The sequence below is a fragment of the Syngnathus scovelli genome, chromosome 1 (genome assembly GCF_024217435.2).
Source record: "Syngnathus scovelli strain Florida chromosome 1, RoL_Ssco_1.2, whole genome shotgun sequence".
Taxonomy (NCBI): Eukaryota; Metazoa; Chordata; class Actinopteri; order Syngnathiformes; family Syngnathidae; genus Syngnathus; species Syngnathus scovelli.
This window is the reverse complement of record NC_090847.1, coordinates 14297310-14310768: the sequence shown is the minus strand read 5'-3', so window position 1 is coordinate 14310768 and position 13459 is coordinate 14297310. Positions and strand designations below refer to the sequence as shown.

General features: G+C 38.7%; 1 protein-coding gene across 6 annotated transcripts in view; it reads right to left on the bottom strand.

The window, feature by feature from the left end:
• Positions 1-12339, bottom strand: part of si:dkey-237h12.3 (teneurin-3) — a 196394-nt gene extending 184055 nt beyond the window's left edge. For 5 of the 6 annotated variants that reach the window (XM_049750883.2, XM_068652589.1, XM_068652591.1 and 2 more), the window contains exons 1-2: positions 12018-12339; positions 2169-2258 (exon numbers count right to left, since the gene is read on the bottom strand). The gene's annotated coding sequence lies outside the window, so the exon portion shown is untranslated. The remainder of the gene's footprint in view (positions 1-2168; positions 2259-12017) is intronic. The other variant, XM_049750875.2, reaches the window with a different exon arrangement.
• Positions 12340-13459: the final 1120 nt, after the last annotated feature.

Genomic DNA, 13459 nt, shown 5'->3' with positions numbered 1-13459 from the left:
GGACCATGAAAAGGAAGTAGTCAACAAACCAATAAAATGGTTGTTTTTCACATTTTTGTGAAATGTAAGACTTTGCCTTTAGCACATTGTCGTAAACTTTGGACACTGTCAGAACCAGATTGTCTTTTCCTCTGTGGAGGCTCAGTGCCTGAATCCATTTGACTCTTCTGTTCTTATACTGCATCCAATTGTACATGTGCAGTCCTTAGGCCACCATGTGTTTGAGCAATGCTCTAAACGGTGTTTCTGAAAAAATGCATTTTTAAAGGCTAACACAAATTAAACTGAACTCCTATGTCACGACATAAAAGTGTACAAAAGTTTTTTTTTTTTTCTTTTGATATAGTATGGAAAGGAATAGGTAAAGGACAAGGTAAAGGATAACCAGTCACTCTTGTTAGCTGATGTCAACATAAAACTACCACTATTGTTGTTTTTATAGTATCATAAATCCGAAGTTCAAACTTTTACGGCATCCTTCATTTCCTTAAAAGGTGACAAATTATCTATGCCGCATAAAAACAACTATTGATATTTCCTAAAAGAAGAAACCGTACTGGTGTTGGACTTTCCAAAAAAGAGAAACAAAAAGAGAATTTTGCATGCTCCTAAAAGGAAGACACTCTATTGATGGTGCGCTTTGCTAAAAAGAAGATTAACTTTTGATTAGCATTTCCCTAAAGACAAATATTATCAATATTACACTTCCCCATAAAAAGACAAACTTTTTCACCTCACATGAAATAGAAAACAAACAAACCCTGAAGGTTTTTTTGCTTTTGTTTTTTTAAAGCCTATGGGCTGAGAGGGGCACTGCTAGATGTTGCCATTATTTTGTTTCGGGTGGATTACTATAATCTTAAAATAACAGTGACAGCAGAGCAGCGAAGGGGACAAAAAGGAAACCGTATGAGGGCGGCAGGAGGAACAACAAAAGTTAACTGCATTTACAGAGCAATTCAATCGCAGTTAACCACACTCTTCTCCTCAGTGACCAATGATCTTACTCCGGGCGGGAAGATGATGAAATCCTGCTGTTAAATCTCTTGTTTTACTGCTGCGCCGAAGATAGGCTGGGAATGCAAATCTTGGACACTCCAGATACTAGACACACGCGCACCCACACGCACACACACACGCACACACACATCACCATATCTCATCCTAACCAGTTTGATTGTTTCTTTTTTTCCATACCTATGCGAACATCGCATAATATGCTGAAAGGCGATATTTGCAAACTCCCCAAATAACCCCTTGCCAGAAGCACACTGACTGGTATTCATCCATGCAATCTTAAAGTTTAAAAAAAACAAACAAACACGACCACAGCCAAATTCATTTTCTGAGTGGAATTGCGCTGCACTGAAAGAGGGGGGGGGGAAACTGTGTTTTGATAAATGTTCCTGCAGCAAAAAGTTGCTCTTTTCAGTCGTATGCCTTTATTGACTTCCAATTTTTTATACAGGTGACAGCCTGAATGCAGCCAGCAGGTTGTTATTCACTTATGAATAATTTGACTGCCATTTTATTTACCACCAAGGACCATCTTAAATATTCATCTTCTTTCTCTCTTTATACAGTATCTATCTATCCAACGATGACATGTAAATAGATTAAATAGGCCAGATTCAGTTTATAGTCAACATTAAGCAAAAAAGATTTAAAAAAAAAATACAAAATCAATTTCCATAAAACTTTGTAGAAGGCTGCTGTAAGGGCAAAGGAAGTGAGAAAAAGTAGACCAAGGAGCACATGGCAGAATTTAATTAGGTGCTTATTTCATTTCTTCTTAATCATAAATTCCTAACCATCAGAAAAACAGTCAGTGAAGCATTTGAAACATCTCTCAATGGAACTACCAACGGAGGCGTCGAGAAAATTGCCAATATAGCTGTCAATGTACATTTTGGTGAAAGTAATTTGCCTCAAAACTATCATTGGAACCATCAATGGCACTGTAAGGTTTTTCAATGGAATTGTTGATGGAATTATCAACGGAATGACCAATGCAACAATTGATGCGTCTATCAATGGAATCATCAGTAAAACTGTCAATTGAACAGCAAACAGAACCGCCGTTGGAACCATCAATGGACTCATCAGTGGAACCGTCAATGGAAGAATTGATTTAACTGTTAATGGAAGTGTGATAATGCCATCCTCACCTGTGTTGTTGGTTGTCCACCGGTGGTGGTCCTAAATAACTTTTAGACCGACAAAGTCCCGTATCAATCTTGACGGAGGTTGGCACTCTTCTGGACACATACATGGCAAGAAAGATGAGCGCATTTCACTCTTTTGGTACAAAAACTATTTATTGACTACATGAACACCTTTCTCTATGCCAGCAACACACAGTATAGTGACGGAATAAAAATTAGATAGCAATCAAGCACTGTACCCAATTTTTATGACACATACTTGGTGGTGTGCCATATTTTTTTCCAATGTAAAATACAGTAACTGTGCTGTTTTCATTAAATAAAAAGTTCAGGTCATTTCAATGGGGAATATGGAAATTTTTATTAAGTTCCAAATGTTCACTCGAGCATCAGCCTTATTTGAGGGTCAAATGTTGTTACTTCAAACACATTTGAAATGCAGCCGGCATCACGCCAAGCTTGCCTGAGAATGCATTCTCATGCAGAGGGACGCTCACAAAGCGCTGACGCCGGGTGCAATTCGATTGCACCACGCACAGACAGCCCCACAAACCGGGAGGGTGCACGGTGGCAAAATGGGGCGGCGGCCGTGGGTGGGGTTCGGAGAGGGTGGGGGAGTGTAAGGTGGAGCATGCTTCCAGCACAATGGCAAGGGGAGAGAACTAGAGGGGGGTGGAGCGGGTGAATGCTGCAATGGTGGTGCAACAATCATTACAGAAACCAGTAAATAAAACATCATTTGAAGAAATGTCTTCTCCTACTTTATACAGAATATTATATCGGCTTTGTTTTATCTTAAGGCATCCTAAAAAAAATTAAATACATCAAGTAACTGCAGGATTTTATTCATTGCTTGTCAGCGTTTTAAGGAGAATGTAGGTCACCGCCACGGATTGCCGTCGGCATACCAAGAGACTGCGGGTCTTATTAAAGAAACATCAATCTGAAAATTTAGTAATGTCGACGCCGGCTTTTTGGGCATCCTTCGTAGGCTCAGCCTCGGAATGAACACACACTTTTTCACCCAGTGTTCCCATCACACAAGCACACCGGCAGTGCGGTGGACAAGCGTTAAAGATGACGCCTCACTCCCCACTGGGCTGTCCGAAGACCACAAAAGAACAGACTGGAGATTCCTGGCAGGTCCACACAGAAAACTACAAAGTTTGATGTGCTTTTGAGCGGTACAAGAGACCTGACGTTCCGATGTTTACAGTCACTTAAGGCCATGTTAACATCAATGCATATTTTTTTTAAACCCGAGCACCAGGCAGCTAAAAGGTCCTTATTTTAATGAATCGGTTTTTGGGGGTCCTCAACACACCTGAAAACGCATCAGTTCTTTTCAAGTGCACGCATCTTATACGTAACAGGAATTTGGACATTCTGATTCAAAGCAGTCAGTCATCCAGGGGTGAATTACTCCATTTAGGGAATTCTTTTTTTTTTCTGGTATACTGTATGGATGGATGAGGCTTAATTCAGAATTTTTTTTTTTGCCTACACCATCTAATAGATGGAGCATGGCATCATGTTTGAAGATAATTTTGAGGATTTTCAGCAGGTAAAAAAAATACTGGTTTTATCTATTAACAGGAAATTGGGTGGACATAATGAAATTCTGTGTATTTCATAACTAGAAGCCATCTTGGGCAAATGCCAAGGCTTGTACTTGAAACCACATCTATTAAGAAATGACCCCACAAGCGGGTTTGCTCTTTTCCCTCATTCATTGCTGTTGCACCATTTCAGGGAAATGGCTTTCTTCTGGCTTGTAATTAACTGAAATAATAATCTAACCATTGGGAGTAATTATACACTTTGAAATTTTTGTTTTAAAGAGGAGATTTTTGTTTTGGTGTATGTTGGTAGTTTTTTTTATGTTTGGGGGGGAAATCATTCTAAAAACACCCAAAAAGTGTGTACCTCATCTTTATGTTAAAGATGGCTTGTAATAACATAATGGTGACAAAAGCAAGAACAGAGGGCACAATACACACGGCGTATGTTCCCCTTCCCATCTTTGTCACACTCACTCTTGACCCAGAAAGTCCAGCAGAGCACGGCAAACCATAAACATTAATCGACTGGTTAGAGGCCCGCGTCGTCCTACGGCTAATCGCAAAACTGTCCACTCCATCATAAACAATTGTGTGTGTGTGTGTGTATGTGTGTTCTTTTTAATAGCAACTGCCCACTCACTCATACAATACATAAATGCAACACAATCAAGTAGAACACACGAGGTTGTGCAGCTAGCGTGCGGTAGCCACTGTGGACGTTGCCTGGGCGACCCAACTTCCCCCGCTCTGATGAAAACGCGGAGACATGTATAACAACCCTTGCGCTCTAATTTAGAAACCTGATAGTCTTGGGCTTAATCCTGCCAGTTTTTCATTGGTTATATTATGAATAGTGTTGAGTTATTTGGGACAAGAGTGTTTGACAAACAGCAGGCATGGCATTGTATGCTGTTTACCTAACTTTGGACTGAATACCATGAATTCAATCCTCTTCAGTTTACATTCATATATATATTTGTATGATTGTGCATTAAATGTTGTCTGCGGGTCGTGGCGCATCGGCAGAGTCAGTGCTTTAAATAGAAAAAAATAAGTGCCTGTACTGTTCTTATTAGATTGTTGCCAGGAAAATTGGCCGATGGGTGAAAGCAGATCGTTAAGTAAATTAAATAATACATAATACATAAATAAATCATAACATTCAGCTCAAGAATATCCCTGGTTTTAAAGCCATAGGTAGAGTTGGGGGTGTTTTGCTCTTTTTAAAGGAGTTAAGGATCAATTCCTTACATGGGTGAGAAGAAAAAAACACTGCTCCGCGTTCTTAACAAAATATCAAAAACAAAGACATACTAGACAAGGAGACTTGTCAAGTCAAGTTGATTTACAGTACATAGATTGTCTTTAATCAAAGGAACGGAAGCTATACATGTTCACAACCCCTTATGACACTTGTTTTAAATTTTGGCTTTAAACTTGTTTTAATATATTTTCAAATACACAAACAACTTTTTCAAATATTGAAATGTAATTTAGAAATAATTTGCCCTATGAATTCTAGTATACTGCAAAATATTTTCATTCCATAAGTTGTTGTTGCATATCTGTCACATATTGGACAAATTCTTCAGGCTCTAAATGACTCTGTCATTTGAGGCATGACTCCTGGAACTTTTTTTATTCGTCTACTCATTACAGACATGTCAATAAGATTTCCTGTTGATTTGTGAAATGTTTCAAAAATGTATTGAAAAAGCTTGAGCTGTTAGAATTGTGTGTTTTAGTGTGAATCATCAAATTTTGCAGTCAGGTTCTGCCTGTTTCCAATGACCAAAATGAAATGTTTTACAATTTAGCAACATCCGCCGATAATGCATAAGTAGTAGCAATCAGATGATACTCAAGAAAATAAAAATCTACTTTTTCGAGTTCCTTCTTTGAACGATTCTTGGAGATTACCCTAAACCAAAATGGCTGTCTTCTTGTACATTTCATGGATAGTTTCTTGTGGCTTTATTGCAGTTTACTCATGATGGCCTACCAAAGGTCATGCTACATACCTGTTGTGAATTATCCAGTTTGTTTATCTTTCCCATAATCCTAAATGTGCCACAATTTATTTTCCTATTTCAATTATTCATCAGGGCCTCTGTGCATCATTGTGGGAGGAAATGTACCGCGTTGATGAGCCAACCGCTAACACTATCCACGTGGGTTGAGTGTGAACAGTAGCGGATTAACGTGGCCACAATTATGCCGGGTAAATATGTCACAGATGCCGCAGTGCATTTGACCAGTTTGTCAGGCGACGTTAACCTTGGTGCATTTGATACTGCTGCTTGTCTGCTATCTCAAATTCATATAAAAAGGTCACTCCACTGACCCCATCACATCCATCGACTTTACGCCATACTCATTTTTACAAGGATGAGACTGCTCAATTAGCTACTAACAAGTATAGTATCTGGCCCCTGAGGGCCGTCTTGAGTGCGTCCCACAGGGGCTGATTGTCGTCCCACATAATACTTCTGTATGAACTATGATTTCTTTTAATATCCTTTCAAATTTGTGGTGTACACAACATGGTGGACGGCAGTGACTACACGTCAGTTATTCACTCAAAAATTGACTTAGTCAGAAACCTGGGTCTGTTTCGTCAAACAAACAACTATTACACAGGTGACTCGAGATACAAGTTTAGTCCAATTTGTGACCACAAAAAATTCAAAACACTTAAATACGTGCATAATAGAAGAAATGGAAATGCCACTTATCCTTTCCAACCTCTCCATTAAAACACAAAACATTATGTTCTACATTTGCTGCACTGAATAATATTGTACTTTGTAAAAACCTATAATAATGATGTAATTAGTAGATTGTAAAGAGTTAAAATTTTGGTTAGTAATTTTGGTAAGATAAATTTGATTTCTCTTCTTTGCTTCTGAATATCATTTGTTGTGTTTGTAAATGGCCTGTTAATTTTAATCTCTACATTGTGCGTGCGTGCGTGCGTGCGCGTGCGTGCGTGCGTGCGTGCGTGCGTGCGTGCGTGCGTGCGTGCGTGCGTGCGTGCGTGCGTGCGTGGACAATAGCATCTACGATCGAAGGTAAACAGTTATTACCTGTCTTTTGACTAATAGACTAATAGTCAAAAGACAGGCTTTTTTTTTTATGTAGGCGACTAATTGGGTCACTGGATCTAATTAGAGGGACCCATTTGTGGACATACAATAATTATCTAACAAATGAACCCCCCAATAGATACCACCCTTACAACTAATTACACTTACTTTTTTCCATATTTCCACAAAAAAGTTCTAAAGTTTACCTAATAAATCTTCATTTTGTGTGAAGCTTTTAAATGTCCCTCAGTGTCTGTGAAGTCATTGAATTGCTTTATTATTCTGTTGTTAGAAGGATCGTTAAAAAATACATCTGGGAAATATGCAATTTCATTACATATTCAACGCTGACAAACATGGATGTGGGACATTTCATTGAGTATTTCAAAAACAAGCTCAACCTTTACTCAATGGTTATCAAATGCCTACTAACATGGTGATGACGCTTTATAGCTCACCATAAAACACTAAATTCTAATAACTCAAACATTAAATTTGGTAAGTATATCTATCATGAGTATGCCCACAAAAAGCCTAAAAAACTTACATGAAAAAACAAAAAACGTTTTCACGGGCACACAGCATGAAAAGTCTCATTCGTAGAGTTTGGGAATTTGGCTGCTAATGTTACACGTCTTCGGGGGTTCTGGTGGGCTGAGGGTATTTTCTATCACACACTCATGGCACACCTGACAATTTGGTGGCAGGAAGTAGACTAGACTTTATACTAGGTGAAAGCAGTTCTATGCCATGGTAGTGTAACAATTTTGGTGGATTTGATCCAAGCGCAGGCAGACAGATTATGCGCTCGGCTGATACGTGTGTTAGATGTTATTGTATTTTCGTCTTACTTATTATATCAGCATGTATCAAAACTGTTGAATAAATGTAGAAATCACTTCAATGTGTTCAATCTCACAATGGCCCAAACACCATTTTGACCTGCGTCAGTCAACAAAAATAGAGAAGGGAAACCACCCATGCGCACTGTACACTTTGAGTGCACTTTGGGCGAGATTTGAGCTGGGCAAGAACATAGTCTTCTATCTTGGTTCACATCAGACAATATTCAGGGATCTGTCATGCATAAATTCACCTTATTATTTAGACTTGATTTATTTTCCAGCAAATTTTTGTGAATCATTTACCCATCCAAATTACATCAAATGTAGCTGAGATTTCCAAAATAGACAGATGCAAATAAATAACCTGAATAGGTGCCAGATAAAATAATATTCTGCCAAAGCAGTGGTCCCAGAGTGGTTTCTTGGTTATAATGGTGGTCCCTTGGAAAAAAACAGTTGAAAAACCCTGATCTACTAAATTACCATGTTAATTGTTATAACGCTGTTACTAACAGTGAAATGTAGAACGTTACTTATGCTGCTTGGGACGCGTCGACGCGCAACGCAAAAATGCTTCCACCTCTCGGTGGACTAGCCTTTGACTCGGTACGCCTGGCATCAGCCAATAAGCTTTGGGAATGTGTCTCATGACATTCTGTGCAATTGAATGGTGTGCCAAAAACAAGACTTTAACTATATAATACTTCTTTGTACCTATACCGGGATAAAACAAAAAGAGAGCAGGCTCGCGGGACTTTGAGTGACGAACTTGGCATACCTAGTATGTTTTTACTTTTTTCTTCATTCCTTTTTTCAGCTGTTCGGTGGTACGAAGATATTAGCATAGAGCGAATTGTCGGCCACTCTATGCTTTAATTTCCATCTCATTAGAGGAGTTTTGCCGTAAAAAAAACGGAAAAGCGTGGAGTGTGTGCATCCGGCCAATGTGAACAATTGTCTGGAAGTTGTGTGACAATTTATTATTTATTTTATGCTTATTTTACATTGTTGTTCAATAAGTATTAAGTTAAATGAAGTACTGGTCTATGCTGTTCCAATCTATGCAACTGTATTGACACATCCACAAAAATCTTAATTCTTTTACGCCATTGAACATTTTGGAAAATGCAATAATTACTTTTTGTTGTAACATTTATAAAGGAGTAATTCAATTATTAATTCAATTACTTTTTTGGAAAGGTAACTAGAAATTGTAACTAATTAAATTTTGGAAGTAATTTGCCCAACACTGCAGATGAGTGATGCTAAACACTCATGATTGTGCGTGAGAAGAGTATGGCAGCAAGTTTGGATGACTGGTCTCATGACGCGAAAGTCCAATAATTCAGCTCCACAACGCCAATCAGTTTCACTTAACAACATTAAACACTAGTAGGCATGTCTAAGAGAAAAAGACATTTTCAGCATTCATCCACATTTGTTTAACGGCATTCCACATTTGTGCCATACTAAGACTGTCAAAAACGATCTGAGTCCTAGCAGGCCTACATCGGAGCTGATAGTAACACAAGCAGCATGGCAAATGTTCCAAATGTTCAATATGGGCCAATAAGTGTCATCCCAACGCCTCGCAAAGCAAGACGGACGGCTATCTTGGCGAGATCGGAGACATTTTCAACGCCGCGGGCGAAAAAATGACAATATCCATCACGTTTAAACAATCAGCGCAGACGCTCGCCCAACCGTAATCAAGGTAAATGACAGTGGCGTGATCCTCCCGCAGGGGGGGTTAACAAGCCCTTCATCTCACCAAGACGAGAGCAATTTTTTTTTTTTTTTTTGGGACTCAGAAAAAAAATGAAGCTGCTGTGACCTCCGCTGCAGGGCCACTTTGCGACGAAGGCTATAAATCAATGGGGCCCATAACAGACGCACTTCTCCAACAAAATCGGATCAAGCGCTCGCGTAGTGAAGCACTTAAAGGACTTCGGCGATGCTTCATGCTGGAGACTCAATAAAAGGCAAAAGAAAAGAGCGGGTGGGAAATGTCCAGACTTGACTTTGCGGCGGTCACAATTGCATCTGGAACCGCTGCACTTGTACTCAAATGAGATCAAAGTACTAAAGAGCAGCCATTTTCCTTGGCGGAGGCCTAAGAGTAAGCGAGCAGAGCCAATGTGTTGCATGTGGTCCTGGTAACACTCTGCCTTTGATGCTCTACGTATTAATAAAATGAAAATTCCTCTCTTTTTTTCCATTGCAAATCTTGAGAGTCGAAGCAATGGGCCCTGTGGCCATCTTGAAATCTTTATTAACTGTACAGGTGACGTCACATCATCAATTGTCAAAAGAATGTAAAAGGTTTGACACTGTCACATGAGATTTTGGTTATACAAATGCATTATGAAAAAAATCACTGTCAATATTTGTCCTTCATGGCTTCTTTTAATTGTATTGTTGTCATATATTATATAAAATTCACTTTTTAATGTTGCGTCTATAAATCGTTATGTTGTTGTCACAGTGACAGTGGGGCAAGAAAAATGTGTGTTTGGTCAAGGGTCAATGCGTCACATACACACAATTTGGCTTATTACACTAGTGAAAATGCTTTTCCATAATGCTTAACCCTTGTGGTATACAAAAGGATGGTACAGACATTGTGTTACCAAACCACGGAACTGTTTTAAAAAGGGTAGGAGACACAGTATATCAAAAATGAAACCGTTAACTGAAATGGTAAGTGTTAATTCATGTCCCATTATTGCCTCACGCAGGTCAATATTCAGCCATTTTAACTGTTATCCAAGTGTAAAAAATACTATAAAACAGGTGACGTGATGGCAACATTTGTTTATAAAATGACGCACAATGACATGAACAACACTGCCACCACCTGCTGTTAACCAGATGAAGAATCGCCTTTTTATTACAGTGGCTTTTATCATTATAATATTACACTATTTACTTCATTTTGAAAATAAATCTCACAAGTCACGCACAACCAATTCACTCAAACAATAAAAAATAAAGCTAATAACATTTTCTCAAACTTTTAATTATACTCAAATAATGATTCAATTCAAATGGATGAGTAAAAATTCCACCTAAATAAGGTTTGAAAACACTTTTAAAAGACTAAACGCAAATGTCTTGAACATAAATGTTTAATACATTTGAACTCTAATAATCTACTCTACGGGACTGAGAAAAAAACATTTTAATCACACAGTTTGAGCATTCAATTCAGTGTTTCTTTGTGCATCACCAGACGAAGCCTGTGGACTTAACACGCTCTCAATCACTGCTCTTGACAATTACAAAAAATAATGATCATTTGCATTGTATTATGATTGCTGCGGTTTTATGTCCTTGTGTATTACGTGAAGACTTTATGGGATATTTCTCAGTGGAAAACCGCATGCCAACAAAACCCAGGCATTGGCAGGAGTGGATTTACCCGATTGTTCGGTCTTGGCGGTGGTCCAAAGTGTACAGTAGCATCAAAAGCAAAGGTTTCATAGGAGCATTTTATGTGCGCACACACACACACACACACACACACACACAGACATACACACAAAGATGCAAACACACAGACATTACAACTGGAAACCATAAAATATGCATGATGGCGAACTGGTGAAAATTTCAATATTATTATGGGTAAAAAATTGTCAAGCACCTGAATGACAACTGACAGATAATAATAATAATAATAGTCATAATAATAATAATATGCATATACAAAATAAATTGAATTATATTTCTTTATTTTTAAGAATGCTAAAAATGCAAATGTGAAAAATTAAAGTAAAAAGTTGATTAAAAGTAACTGATTTATAATAAAAACCTATCAATAAAAAGTAAAAATACGAAAAACAAGAAATATATCTAAATAATTATAAAAACGATTAAATAAATAAGAATTACTTATTAAAAAAAATTACAAAGTAAATTATTAATTACACAGTGTACTAATATGCAGTTTAAAAATCAGTTGATTAAAAAAGTTTAATAGCTAATTTATAGTTGAGAGTAATTTCAGTACCTATATAAATAAATACATAAATTGACAAGTGGGGGCCATTAATTTAATTTTAATAAGTCTAATAATGATTAAAAAGGGAACGAAAAAAGTTATTAAATCAATTATTAATTCTAAATAACTAAATGCTCTTATTGGAATTATTTCCATGTTAAATGTTAGTGGGAAGGGCACATTTACGTGACGTCACAGGTAATTTTATTTTTGTCTGTGCTTTCAAAACGCGTACACTTCTCATACGTGTTTAGTCTCTCAAAGACATTCAATTTACAGCGTGATATTGACCCCACCGCTCTGAGCAGATTTACTAAATCGCATTCATCAATAGAGGACAATTAAACACAACTGACCTGGCCTATGCGTGAGGCTTGGGTGCAAGTCAACTTCCAAACTTAAGAGTACGTGCACGACGGAGGCAGCGGCGTCCTCGCAAGCGGACAAGTTCACCCACGGAGCTCCAATCGCGAATGTCCTGGAAGGCAAGCAAGTACACGCGTGGAGAGCGCTATCGTAGAATCTGCAACGCTAAAATCTTCAGGGTTAGTCCCCACAAAAGACGCGTGTGCTGATGGAGGAGTATCCTGTTGCGGAGGTCCGGAAAGGATGGAGGAGAGGGTCCGTCTCGCCGAGCCGCTTCCTCCGGGAGCCGACGTGCACTCGCCAGCTGATCAAGTGCGCATCCTGCCGCTCGTCAATGCTTAGCCAATCCGCGACCAGAGAGGAAAGAGAGATGGAGGAGGAGGGTCCGAGTCTGATGATGACGACGAAAATGATGTTGTGCATGGTGGTGGTGTTAGATGCGTGGTGCGACCTCCTGCAGGTTTACAGCTGCGTTTACTTGACTATTAAGTGGCTTTCCAGCTTGGAAAAGACAGCAAGTAAACTAAGTTAAATGTTCCACAAATGAAAAGTTCATAGTTCTTTTCACCTGTTCCATTGACCACGTAGTTGTATTGCTAATCACAAGGTGTTGGGTTTGTTCAATTCCTATTTATATTGTGAACTTCTTCAACATGCTATCAACTCGACTTTCTCGTGTACTATCTGTTCCTCTTTTCTTTACTCCCGTCCTTGACCTGTATTGTCCTCCTCGTGGCAGGACCAAAACAACATACACGAGTATCCAGGTGCCGCTATCGCCCTACAATCTCAAATACAAGAGAAAATTGCTTGAATTATCTTTTTCTTTAATGAGTTGAAACAAAAACACAATTGTGGTCCAGAATGTGCAAACACAAACAATCTGCTGAAGATGCCAGACTAAGGTAGGAAACAAAGGATGTACAAAGGAAGTGCAAAACATTTAAAGAAACATTATATTTGCCTTAATTTATAGTGAATGTCTCATATCTTAACTTGTTTGTCCAAAGAACCAGAAAATGTCAATGATTTGGAACATAGAAGTGCAAAGGTTAAGGTGCAAAGCCCAAATAAATTACTAAAACAACAACATAAAACAATCTCATTAAGAGTAATCCATGGTTCAACGCTATTGAGCGCACTGCAACGTCTCCTAAAATCCCTGAATGTTGTCATAGGATGATACCTTATTGTTGCCGTTTGACAAGAAAGGGCAAGTGGGGCTGCTTGTTTACATCGACGAAAGTGTCATTGCACTTTGCTCGTTCCTCCATGCACACGTCGCATTTGATGACGCACGCGTGGTCGGGGTTGCCAATCATTTTTCTCCCGCCTAATTACATTGTGTTGCGCTGGGTTTCCATCCACCCATCCATTTTCTGTACCACTTTATCCCCACAGGGGCCGCGGGCGTGCTGGAGCCTATCCCAGC